The 10,000-nt window shown below is 42.7% G+C and overlaps 1 protein-coding gene across 4 annotated transcripts in view; it reads left to right on the top strand.

Annotated features, from left to right (window-relative positions):
- LOC143281550 (uncharacterized) overlaps window positions 1-10,000 on the top strand; it is a 22,933-nt gene that overhangs the window by 2,175 nt on the left and 10,758 nt on the right. The window lies entirely within an intron of this gene.

Raw genomic sequence — 10,000 nt, 5'->3', positions numbered from 1 at the left:
CACACACACACACACACACACACACACACGAACACACACACACACACACACACACACACACACACACACACACACACACACACACACACACACACACAATCGTTTTGAGAAAAAGAAGACATCTTTGTCGCACTATCAGGTGCTGATAATACGAATTCACACATACACACACAGACACACACAGACACACACACACACACACACACACACACACACACACACACACACACAATCGTTTTGAGAAAAAGAAGACACCATTGTCGCACTATCAGGTGCTGATAATGCGGAAGTGTGTGTCAGTGACAAGGAATGGGCAGATCCAAATGTGCAACACGCTGATTCGATTCAACACACACACACACACACACACAGACACACAGACACACACACACACAACACACACACACACACACACACACACACACACACACACACACACACACACACACACACACACACACACACACACACACACACACGTCACTGGAACGACTCCAACATACGCCACTGCCATTATGCTTTGACTACGGTTTCAAAGACCATCATCATCATCATCATCATCTTCACCATCATCATCATCATCATCATCATCGTTATGACCAATGTCATGTCATCTCCGTGCTTTATGCGGCACTTTGAAATGACTGTCCGTGAAATAAGCATTTCACTTACCACATCACATCATTTTTTTCTGTTTTGCGACGAACTTGAGTTGTTGTTTTTTGCGAGCGAGTCTGTCGTGTTAACAAAACCCGGTTAGTTATCATTCCAGATTCTTTAGGTGAGGGTACATATTGCTAACAAAATGTTTGCTTGTTTGTCTGTTTTCATTTAGCGGTTTGTATTTTTGTAAATTTCCTGATCCAAATAATGTCCAGGGAATCGACTTATCCTTTTGATTCGTTTTGTGTGTGTGTGTGTGTGTGTGTGTGTGTGTGTGTGGCAGAGGGTGCGCTGGCCATTAACAAAATATGTGTATTTTGTGTTTGTTTCTTGTATTGCACTGTACTGTACTGTACTTTTCCATAGGCTACTATGCTCTGTGTGGAGAAGGTGAGAAAGAGAGAGAGAGAGAACTCGCTTCCCCGTGAGAGAGAGAGAGAGAGAGATAACTCGCAACTCCGAAGCTTTAATGTCAGTGTTTAAACTGCCCCAAAGATATGAAGGGAATGAATGGGGCAAAGAAGTTACACACACACACACACACACACACACACACACACACACACACACACACACACACACACAAACAAACAAAAAACAAACAACAACAACAACACACCAATAACGACTATTCAAGAGAGAGAGTCTTGAAAATGCATTCAGTGAGAGAGAGAGAGAGAGAGAGAGAGAGAGAGAGATGCTACTCGTGAAGACAGACAGAGATAGAGAAAGATAGACATATGTAGGTGTATTCATACAGTCAACAGTCAAGCAAGTGGACAGACAGACAGACAGACGATTGAGTGGACGCGCAGACGGACGGACAAACAGACAGATTTATATATATAAAAATGGACAGATGAATGGGTGGATCGATGGATGGGCAGCTCGACTAAATAGATCAACAGATTGATATTGAATAAGTAGAGCAAAATAAGAACAATGCATACTTCCACACACGCATTAAAAGTAGAGAATATACAATTGATAGTTCTGTTCCCTCCCCCCGCCCCGTCTTTCTCTTGTCTTATCTATTTTTCTGTGTGTCTGTTTGTCTGTCTGTCTGCCTATCGATCTACCTGTATATCTACCTGCCTGTTACTTTTGACTCCTTCATGTTTCTGTCTTACTGTGTGTGTGTGTGTGTGTGTGTGTGTGTGTGTGTGTGTGTGTGTGTGTGTGTGTTGGAGCTCATGTACGTTTATATGTATTTGACTGTGCTTTCATATCTGTGAAACTGCGTTTTTGGGGCATATCTGTTATGCATGTGTGGGTGTATGTGTGAATGTGTGTCTTCATGTTTTATATTTATTTGCTTATTTATCATCATTGTTGTCTTATTTATTTAATTATTTATTTATTATTATTATTATTTTATCATTATTTTCATTACTACTACCTTTTTTTTTAAATATCATAATTATTATTTATTTATTTATTTATGTAAGCTTATATATTTTTTTTTCTCAAGGCCTGACTAAGCGCGTTGGGTTACGCTGCTGGTCAGGCATCTGCTTGGCAGATGTGGTGTAGCGTATATGGATTTGTCCGAACGCAGTGACGCCTCCTTGAGCTACTGAAACTGAAACTGAAACTCTGTCTTACTTGTGAGTTAACCTGAAAAACGATTCTAATTAGTTCTTTACTTCTCTCTGTTGCTCTTTCTGTATGTCTGTCTCAGGAGAGTTCATAAGCGCTCTGTCTTTCTCTTTCTAAAAACCATTTTGACAGTCATTTCAATTCAACTCAATTAAATTCAATTCAATTCCAAATAATTTATTGTCTGCTTCAACCAAAACAGAAAATTCTCTTTAGGCTCACTTAAAATAAAATACCCGTCAGCAAAAAACAAAGAGAAAGAACAAACAACTGACACACCCATCACTGATCACCATGCACACATCGATTATTATGCAAAAAGAAAAACATGTGGGTATGATTTAGAGTGAAACAACTGTGTGTGTGCTGTGTGTGTCCGTGCGTGTGCAGGCATCGTTGTGTGCATGTGCACGCGCGCGCACGCGCGCGCGCGCGTGTGTGTGTGTACCTGCGTGTGTGAGAGTGTGTGCGTATGTGTACGTTTCAATCATTATATATTTTTCTCTAACAGTCAGTCAGTCAGTCTCTCTCTCACACACACACACACACACACACACACACACACACACACGAAAAGTCGATGGCAGTCAGGTAAGGCCTGTTCGTGGCAGACGAGTTTCAGACCATTTTTTATCAGCGAATCGTGATCCGAGGGGTGACCTCGCTCCCCTGTAATCTTATCGCTGTACCACGGACCCACTGTCACCGACACAGGCAGCGGTGTACTGGCCGTCAGTCGTCCCGCAAAAAAAAAATAATAAAAATAAAAATAAACGACTTAAACTGTGAACTTTCGTTGTTTCACACACGCCGGCGCGCCCGGTTGTTGGTCACGTTGACCAAAGCGCGCGAGTGTACACACATACACAAGCACGTAAACATGGACTCGTAGCCAGCTACATGCGCGTGTAGGCTATATGTATATGTGTCCAGTGCGCGCGCACACACACACACACACACACACACACACACTTTCTCTCCCGAAGCCCCCCCTCCACACTCCCACCCCTCTACATCGCTCCCACCTCTCTCTCTCTCTCTCTCTCTCTCTCTCTTTCATTCTCTCTCTCTCTCTCAACTGCTGATAACTGTGTGTGCACAATTTCTAGCTCAGATGACGTAGTTCTTTTTGTTTCAACTCCTGTCACAGCTCTGAAACAATGGAGCTGCATGAGTGTGCATACATGAACGTGCACACGCACAACACTGCCCACAGGTTTGGTTTTTTTGGAGGGTTTTTTTTTTCATGTTTGTTCATAAGAAATTCGTCCGCTGCTAAACTTTGTCAAAGGATATAACTGGTTATAATAATAATAATAATAATAATAATAATAATGGTATTTATATAGCGCTGGATCTTGTGCAGAGACAAATCAAAGCGCTTTCGCACAAGTCATTCACACGCATGCATAACTCCAATACTGTAGAAACTAAAGACAAGGAAGGGCAGGCAAGGGAGGCTATTTTGGGAAGAGGTGGGGTTTAAGACAGACTTGAAAGAGCTGAGTGTGGAGACTTGACGAAGCGAAAAAGGAAGTTCATTCCAATCGCAAGGTCCAGAAACAGAGAAAGAACGGCGGCCAACAGTCGAGTGTTTGAATCTGGGTATGCGTAAACAGAGTGGATCCGAGGCCGATCGTAGTGAGCGAGATGGAGTGTAGAGGTGAAGGCAGCCGCAGAGATAGGAAGGGGCAGTTTTGTGAATGCATCTATAACATAGAGTGCTGATCTTGTACTTTATTCGGTGTGAGACAGGGAGCCAGTGGAGATGTTGCAAAAGAGGAGTGATGTGCTCAGATCTTTTCTTTCTGAGGACGAGTCGGGCAGCAGAGTTTTATGAGGAACACAATAACGCATCCTAACTTTTCTGGAGCATGAGAGCCTCATGACAGAATGTGATGTAAAGCAGCAACATGTAGGTAGTGTTGTGTAATGTAGCACAAAGAAAGCACAATACAATACACAACACAGTATTGTACTGTACAGTATTATGCGGTACAAACAGTACTTTGCAGTTCGTTCGTTCTTTTGCTTAACGTCTATCCATATTTGTGATTTTTTAGACGAAAATCCATTATCTCCCCCACCCCACCCATGCCTTAAATCATCACTACTTTCCCTGTTCCTCTCTCCTCAATTAGCATTAATAACAATAAAATAAAATAAAATAAAAGTACAATATAAACGATAACGAAATGGTGCAGAATTGATATGTTTAGTGTGGGATAGTGCATCGTGCGTGGGATTACCAGTGTAGTCTCTTCGGTTTTTTTAGTGTATCTGTGGATGACGGACAAGGCGATTTCCAGATTAATGGTGTGAATTATTTCTTTTTTCTTTTATTTCTTTTTATCACAACAAATTTCTCTGTGTAAAATTCAGGCTGCTCTCCCCAGGGAGAGCGCGTCGTTATACTACAGCGCCACCCATCTTTTTTGTATTTTTTTCCTGCGTGCAGTTTAATTGTTTTTCCTATCCAAGTGGATTTTTCTACAGAATTTTGCCAGGAACAACCCTTTTGTTGCCATGGGTTCTTTTTGCGTGCGCTAAATGCATGCTGCACACGGGACCTCGGTTTATGGTCTCATCCGAATGACTAGAGTCCAGCCTACCACTCAAGGCCTTGTGGAGGGGGAGAAAATATCGGCGGCTGAGCCGTGATTCGAACCAGCGCGCTCAGATTCTCTCGCTTCCTGGGCGGACACGTTACCTCCAGGCCCATATATTGGGCATTATCAAAGCGTGGTCAGTTCCTTGGGTTTCTGCGAGGGTCAGGCATCTTTTTGAATCGTTTTTTCTTCTTCTGTAACAGCGGACAAGTGAAGGTGAATCAGTCGGCCGGCATTGACACCTTATTGAAACTGAAACCGAAACTGGAAATAACTGGGTCGCCACAACTGTCTGCTGTTCCAAGTGAGGGGCACTTTTCGTTTATCACTGGTTTGAAGGCGAGATTCATGAATGCATGAAAGACATAAATACTAGTAATGAGCTAATTATTGCTTGTTTAGTTGTTTCTTCTTCTTCTTCTTCTTAATGATAATGTAATAATGATAATAATCATAGGACAACCGTTTTTTCGCCAATGATGATGATAATAATAATAATAATAATGTACATTTATATAGCGCCCTTTCTCTCTAACAGCTCAGGGCACTTTACATGAAAGAAAAAATATTACAAGTTGCATAAAACATTCATGACCACTCTTTCTCAAAGAACTTTGTATTTAATTCTCGCTTCTTCTTCTTTTTCTTCTTCTTCTTCTCTTTTTTTCTCATACTCTAAAAGCGTATGGGAACAGCAAATAAAACCTGGCTTCAAAGCAACCGTTGATGCCAATATTCTTCTTTGTATCGGCATTAACTCTCTCCATACGAACAGCAAAAGAGACGACGTTAACTGCGTTTTATCCCAATTACCATCATCAAAATATTGCAAGCGGAAGGCTCTTATACTGAAGAGGTGAATGTTGACAAAGAATACCACAGTTCTGACGACGGAAGCTAAAGGTTGGGTCATTGAGACACCCACTGGACATCCGAGGGGTCTGTGTAGAGGAGAAGAGAGGACTGGCCGTACTGAGTGAGTTAAAAACATTCACCCTGCTACTTTTAAAGCAGCTTTCAAATGCTGTTCTTACCGCCATGTTTGGTGTTGACTCATTACCCTCCCCCCCCCCCCCCCCCCTCCCCATGGGACGCGCGTTTGAACAGGTCCTGTATCGGGCACGATGGCCCAAGTTTGGATTAAATCTAATTTTTGCGATGGACCTGCGTGCGTGTGTGTGTGTATGTGTGTGTGTGTCCGTGTGCGTGTGCGTGTGTGTGTGACGTGCCAATAAACATGACAGTATATGTGCTTCTGTTAGGATTAAGCCTGTTGCTTTATATATGGAGAGAGAAAAAGAGACAGAGAGAGATATGTAGAGACAGAGACACAGAGAGAGACACACAGAGAGAGAATTATTTCTTTCCTCGTCCATTAATGCACTACTGTAGACTTGAGTTTGATCACACTTCCATTTTTGTACGAACGCATATCGCTATTGCAGCAATATGAAACTATTTTGAAATACACACTACCTTTATGAAAAAGTTAATAAAAGAACAGAAGTGGCTCCATTTGGGGAAAGCCTTCCTACGCTGAGTTTGTTTCAAAAATGTTCTTTAAAAGTTGAATATGTATAGTTCTGTATTAGAATAGAACCATCAATGTGTATTCACGGCAATCAAGTTCATTAAATTTTGTAAACAAACAAACATTATCAAAGCTATCGTGCCCCAAAAAGGGCCAACTCCTCTTTAGTATACTATAGTATAGACCATTTGGGTATGCTATGGTACGGCATGAAATGGTGCGACCACACACACACACACGTGCGAAGAAAGAAAGAAAGAAAAGAAAAGAAATAGGACATCTTCGTCGTCCTGAACTGAGCACGTACATCACAGCTTCCGGGCAAAACCACCACTCTATCTCCCCGAACGAAATCTTGAGCGTGCGAAAAGACACGTGCTTTCGGACCAATGAGGGAGTGCATGTTGTCCGTGGTTTCGCGTGGCAGTTTTCTGTAACAGAAGAAATAAGATAACGGGCAAAAGTGAATAATCTTTTGCATCGTTGCATTTCTTTTAAGACGCTTGCACTAATACTGTAATACTTTTGGGTCAGTGGTTTTCGGATAGGAGGGTTGTTTCCATTTTGTGACATGTTCTGTCGTCGGAAGACAAACGCATACTCGGTGAGGTGAAGAAGAAAGGGAAAGCTCATACTTGTTTGTTTCATTTATGAGAGAGTGAGTGGTTTTGGGGACTGAATTTGTACATCTTCAAATTCGTCAGTTAGAGAATACACAATACTTTAAATTATACAAATAATGAGGCCAGGAGACGATATGAGGAAGTGTCTGGGTTTGTTCCAATGTACCTTTTATTTACCTGCGTGCTAGCTGAATCGGTAGCGTAAGCATCACTGACTAGAAGTTGTGTACCTTGTGTAATGGAGAGAGTTACCACTCTTTACTATTTGTTACATAATACTTTATTGTCTCCAATATTTAAGAAATCAAGAGAGCGATGCAAATTAGAAAAGAAACTTTATCGTGTCTTTTTTTTTCGTTTGTTCATTTATTCATTTTTGTATTTCTTTATTTAGCTATTTATTTGTTTGTTTTGTTGTTCAGTTGCTAGCTGTTGGCTAGTTGCTTGTTTGTTTATTTGTTTGATATGCACGCATGTGCCGGGCTAGAAATTTGATTGAAAACAACCAAAGTGCCATCTTTCGTTGTACTTTATTGAAGGCCAAAATGATGAAATGGGGAATTGAAATACGTGGCCGAATACTGTAATATATCTGTATTTGTATTTCTTTTTATCACAACAGATTTCTCTGCGTGAAATTCGGGCTGCTCTCCCCAGGGAGAGCGCGTCGCTATACTACAGCGCCACCCATTTTTTGTATTTTTTTCCTGCGTGCAATTTTATGGTTTTTTTCCTATCGAAGTGGGTTTTTCTAATTTTGCCAGGAACAACCCTTCTGTTGCCGTGGGTTCTTTTACGTGCGCTAAGTGCATGCTGCACACGGGACTTCGGTTTATCGTCTCATCCGAATGACTAGTGTCCAGACCACCACTCAAGGTGTAGTGGAGGGGGAGAAAATATCGGCGGCTGAGCCGTGATTCGAACCAGCGCGCTCAGATTCTCTCGCTTCCTAGACGGACGCGTTACCTCTAGGCCATCACTCCACATCCATAGAATCATGTTGTGTGGGTGCGTGTACACATGTTCGTTGTTCAGTTCAACAACTTTTCTGTCAACCGAGTACTGTATATAGAATTATGTTATATGGGTGCATGTACGCATCTTCATTGTTCGGTGAAATATCGTTCAGCTCAAAGCAAGAAGAAGAACAAGAAGAAGAAAAATAACAATGAAAAGAAGATAAAATGAAGCAAGCATATGAGTGAGTGTGCGTGCGTACGTCCGAATGGTGTCAGTTCGTGTACGTGTGCGTGCGTGCATGCGTGCGTGTGTTTGAGTGTACGTGTGCGCGCGTGCGTGCATGCGCCCATGTGTGTGTGCGTGTGTGTGTGTGTGTGTGTGCACGCGTGACCATAAAAGTTCTGTCTGTGCCGCTATATGTATCCAAAGCAAACAAACTGTTTGGACGAGAACCTCCCAGTTCGTAACAAGTGCTCCTTGTGAAGTCACCCTTACCTTCCTCCTCGCTGCCAGTCTGTCCTCTTCCCCGCCAACACAGGGGTGGGGGTGCGGGGGCGGAGGGGGAGGAGGAGAAACAAAAAGAAAGCATGCCTCAGGAAGACTTATTCTAGCACCTGCTTTCGTTTTAGAACAGGTTCAACGCTGAGATAGAGAGAATGAATGAATGAACGAATGAATGAATGAATGAATGAATGGTTTATTCATATAGGCCTTAGCCCCTCATGAAGGCGGGGTAATTAAACAGCAACACAAGACAATAACATATTTGCTGATTAATAAACAATGGAAAAGAAGACTATGAAGTGACTGTTTCTCTAAATCTGTGAGCCTTGTACAAAAACAAACAAAGGATTAAGTATAACATCAGGTTTTGTGCATGACATAAATAAACTTAATCTGAACAAACTAGGATGTCTGTAATATTTCAAGAGAGAGAGAGAGGAGAGGGGGGTGTTGCGGGGAGTGGAGGGGGATGCAGAGAGTGGAGGGGGGGTTGCAGGGAGTGGAGGGGGGGTTGCAGGGAGTGGAGGGGGTTGCGGGGAGTGGAGGGGGGCGCGTGGGGTGGCGGGGAGTGGTAGGTATCCGCGTTTACAGGCAGACAGTCATGGTTGGTGACAGGAATTAACCTCTCAAAGAAGACAATGTCACCACCCCTAACAGTCCCTATACCCTCCCTCCTCCCCACCTCTCCTCCCCACCCCGTTCACACACACCCTCCCACCCCACACACCCCAACCCCCAACCCCCACCGCCACTTAAGGACAAAAAAAAGCATTGTGAAGGTTTCTATTTTCCTTGGGTTTCAGATGTTAGTAAATTCTAACAGTCTCTACATAGCATATAGCTGACCTTTATTCAAACACACACACACACACACACACACACACACACACACACACACACACACACACACACACACTTGAATCCGAAGAACGGGCTGGATGAATGACAGTCATGTATGCTTGACCGATTATGGTCGGTAGCTGGTGGAATTTATGAAAGAATTATACACAGGACGCGATGATAGATATTGGTTCGTCAAACGTCTGTTCACTATTCAGTTCTGATTTCAGACAGGTGTCGCTATGTCAGATGTCGCCGGAGGTTTGGGTTTTTTTTCAAATCAGTTCACGTTGTCAATGTTGTTTATAATCCAGTCGACCAAAGACCAAAGTAAACTTGTTTATTCCATGTCGTATCCAAGAGAAGGGTGGGGAGGGGGGGCGTTATTCTGGACCACTGGCTCATACACACACCCCTCCTCCAATTACTTAACCATAGACGAAAAATAGTTGTGTGTGTGTGTGTGTGTGTGTGTGTGTGTGTGTGTGTGGTGGTTGTTGTTTCTTATTTTTCTTTTTTTTTTTTGATAACTTTGTAACCTTGAACCAATGTCAAGGCGAAAGTGATTGACCATGTGCAAACTATCGATAGTCCTACTCGTGGTAAAGTCCAAATCACACAAACTCGGCCGTCGACTTTGCCGGAAATGCCCGTCAAGGTGGACAGGCGAA

This window comes from Babylonia areolata, chromosome 1 (assembly GCF_041734735.1).
Source record: "Babylonia areolata isolate BAREFJ2019XMU chromosome 1, ASM4173473v1, whole genome shotgun sequence".
NCBI lineage: Eukaryota > Metazoa > Mollusca > Gastropoda > Neogastropoda > Buccinidae > Babylonia > Babylonia areolata.
This window is presented reverse-complemented; position numbering and strand designations above follow the sequence as displayed.